Genomic DNA, 3,790 nt, shown 5'->3' on the forward strand with positions numbered 1-3,790 from the left:
CAGAACATGCGGTATTATATTCATGAAAAGAAGAAAAAGAAATAAAGAAGGATAAAATAGTATGAAAATGTGTGGTTATGAACATATCCCAAAGATAAAAACAAAAGATACTTTTTTTTTTTTTTTTTTTTTTTTTTTTGGCAAACCTTCTAGAGATTCCTTTGGAGCGGATTTGTCTTGATGTACGATATTGATACCATTAGACCATCATTATAGTGGAGTAACCCACTATAGTTACTCTCATATTAATTAGTTATATTAATTAATTATATAAATAATTATATATATTAAGTAAAGCAATCCTAAAAGAACTTAAGCAAAATCACCCTATTACTAGAAAACTCTAAGAAAATTGCTCACGCATTTAAACAATAATTTTTTAATTTATATTTATTAATTATAAAACTTTAATTATTTAAAATAACAAAGCAATTATTTAATTTGTTATTATTACATAAAATAGAAAATAATAAAATTTTACAAAGTTTAGAATATTAAACATATTTTACAAAATTAAGAATAGTAAACATATTTAATAAAATTCGAAATATTAAACATGTTAAACAAAATTCGGAATAAGATTTATTGTGAGTTTGCACCAAATTTTTATCAGATATGCTCAATTAAGTCTTTTTGCAAAAAATCATGCATTTGTGTATCATGAACATCATATTATGTAGATTTGTTGGCGTTTCTGTAGAATACGATATTTCTATGTATAAACACTCCAATCAAAGTGTCTTATCTATTTCAGTTCAAAATTTTGATTTACAGTTTTAGTTTGTTAAATATGAACCAAAGTAAAAGAAACATTAAAAAACTTCAATTGATATGAGAAACTCGAAATTCAAAAAACCCAAAAGAAAGAAAACTCTATTATTTTCATCAATCAAAGGTACAAAAGTAAAAGTTACTTTTGAGCTTGTATCATTCCTTCGTATGGCACTGAGGAGAATGAAGAAAAAACTCTGCACCAAGCACAATCTTCTTCATCTTCTTCTTGCAAGAAGTATACCCGAAACTATAGCTGTCCCTGCACAATTTTCTTTGAACTGAAAGAAAAAAGAAATTCATAAGCTATAGAATAAGTCATGGTTACTAAAACAAGCTGCAACAAGTAAAATTCTTCTTCAACAAAACAAGAAGTGGTAGTTCTAAAACAAGCTGCAACAAGTAAGACTTACCGAAGTTGTTCTAGTAGCCTCATCCATTATTTTGGCACCGGTAAGCATCTCTCTAATATTAATCCCCTATATGATGTCAATGCATTAACATACATAAAAGCAATGAGTGATCATACTAAGTTTAAGCTTATGTACCAATTACCTCTATCTCCACTATGAGAAACACGTAAAATACTAAGTCATGCTCGCCAATATCAAGACCAACCATCATATAAAACTGCCTGTGTAAACAACGGTATATAGTACACACCTTTGAGATAACAATCACTAAAGTCGTGGCAAGCTCTGCCCCAAGTTGTGCAACCAAGGACAGAGCAGCTAAAAGCCGATCCCCTGCATCTCAATCCAAGCTTTGCGATATTTTTTTCTTAATGATAACTAAACTCTTAAGACTAATCCCAAATTACAAAAAAACTTATCAAGACATCTAATACAAAGAGATTACAATATTAGTGAATGAAGCAGCTCACAGGAATTGAAACTTACGCAGATTCAATATCTTCTTTGTCTCTAATCCGTTTCATTACAGATCTCAATTCACTCATACCTCAATTACAACATTAACTTATTTTGAAAGATGTGGATAAATATATGAGAGTGTATTAAACCTGAGCTTGTTTCATGGAAGCTATGGCTTGAAGGTCAACGCCAGCATGAGAGAAAGTGTTCCCATGAGACCACCAATGAAAGCTTCTTGGACACCGCTCATGGTTGAGACTACGGCGGCTTCCACTGGTATTGATTGTTTCGATAGCTCACACTTGAAAAAAATTCCGAAACAATTTTTTTGAATGCATAAGCATAACTAACTCAACTACAAACATTTTAGGAGTATTTTGGGGAAAGCAAAAACTCAATCGGGCTGCAGACCACGTTTCGAAATTAAGATATAGCAAAAAAAAAACCTTATTAGTTGAATATGGTGTACACCCAAGTAAGAAGTGAGAAANAAAAAAAAAAAAAAAAAAAAAAAAAAAAAAAAAAAAAAAAGAGATATTTAAAACAAAAACAATAGAAGCGTACAAGACTTAAGTTTAAGCATAGTATTTTTTGTTTGAAATATAAACAACCCAAATTCTGCACATGAGCAATCACGTACAGTGGACAAACATATCGATTCAGAGCATTAGCTGTTCACCTGAGAAGGCCCAGCCACAGTTCCGAGCAGTGAATCCTTTTCTCGAGTAGATAACTTTGGAATCTTTGATCCTCCCTACCAAAAATGTACAAAACAAAATTAATCAACTTTTATCTAAACGGAACCTTCCAATGTTCTCAAATTATTTTGCAAGAGAGTGTTACTTACAGTTCCTTTTTGGCCAAGTAATCTCCGACTCGAAGGTCCTCTCACTAATGATGAAATGGCCACTGCCACTACAGTCGCCACCCGAATCCTTTTATGAACGTCTATGTACTCATCTGTTTCATCCACAATCTCTTCTTGCAAAAGTTCTTCAAATACATCTTCCAAAGTAATGATACCAATCACTTCACCATCCTCAGTCTCCTCTGAAGTATGCGAGAACTCGTGAACAACTGTCTTGTTGTCCAAGAGAGATTTGCTATTAATTCTATCGATTTGGACAATAACATTTCCTTGGTTTCCTTCTCGCTTTAGTAACAGAGGTTCGGTCAACGTGGAATCACTGCCACTTGAATTTATTGTATCCAACGTAGGAAGAACCTTGCTTTCCCCCTTAACCTTCACAACTGCGGCCATGTGACTACTTCCCTTTTGAAACTCATTGAGTATATCATACAAAGGCATATCAGCTGGGACCCTATTTAATAACAACATAAGAAGTTCACTAGATGCTCAAGGAAACATAATGGAAAGTGTTTATAAAAATTATGAAAAACCTTGGAATCCGGCATATAGAAACTGTATTCACAAAGGTTTTTGTTTCAGGGCGAACTGTGAGAAGACTCTTAACCTAAAAAAACAAAAATATTCTTAAAATTTGAAATATATAATACATGATATAAGCAACCGAATCATACCATCAAAGAAGAGTCAATAACACATACCAAGAGAAGTCCGATAATATTTTTTGGGTTCCCGGAATAGACAGGAACGCGGCTGTGGCCTCGTGCTTGGATCTTACCTATAGCCTCCCTACGAGATTAATCACCAGAAAGGCTTAAAAAAGATGTTCGTTGCTATAGTTCGGAATCAAGAATACATATAACCATATACATTTCACTTAAATGATTACTACAATAATAGAGGACATATATATAACAGGTCCGGTCAAACATTTCACTAAAATACTATAGTTGAGAAGCAAACTCACCAATCCAGCTCTGAATTTACATCTAAGGAAAAGGTTGATTCACACTACAACAAATATTTACATTGTTAGCGCGAGAAAACTGCTATCATAGATATTACATAGCGTTATCGTAAATGCTGTGACATCGGCAGCCATGGTAGACCCCCTACATACAATAGCGTTTTTGACATGCTATAATAAATATCTACATACGATAGCATTTTCATATTATAGCACTAATCGAATGCTATAATACATTTTATGGTAACACCAAATTAGTGTTATTGTTTTTGCTATATAAATTTTATAATTTGTATATTTGAATCCTATTTT

General features: G+C 32.5%; 1 long non-coding RNA gene and 1 pseudogene across 1 annotated transcript; both read right to left on the minus strand.

Annotated features, from left to right (window-relative positions):
- LOC109128058 lies at positions 1,186 to 1,888 on the minus strand. Its single transcript, XR_002034498.1, has 2 exons — positions 1,327 to 1,888; positions 1,186 to 1,250 (listed from the first exon to the last, which is right to left on the minus strand). It is a non-coding gene; the product is annotated as an uncharacterized LOC109128058 (long non-coding RNA).
- The window catches only part of LOC104732246, a 20,180-nt pseudogene continuing 18,700 nt past the window's right edge, over positions 2,311 to 3,790 (minus strand).

Source organism: Camelina sativa, chromosome 12 (genome assembly GCF_000633955.1).
Source record: "Camelina sativa cultivar DH55 chromosome 12, Cs, whole genome shotgun sequence".
Lineage (NCBI taxonomy): Eukaryota > Viridiplantae > Streptophyta > Magnoliopsida > Brassicales > Brassicaceae > Camelina > Camelina sativa.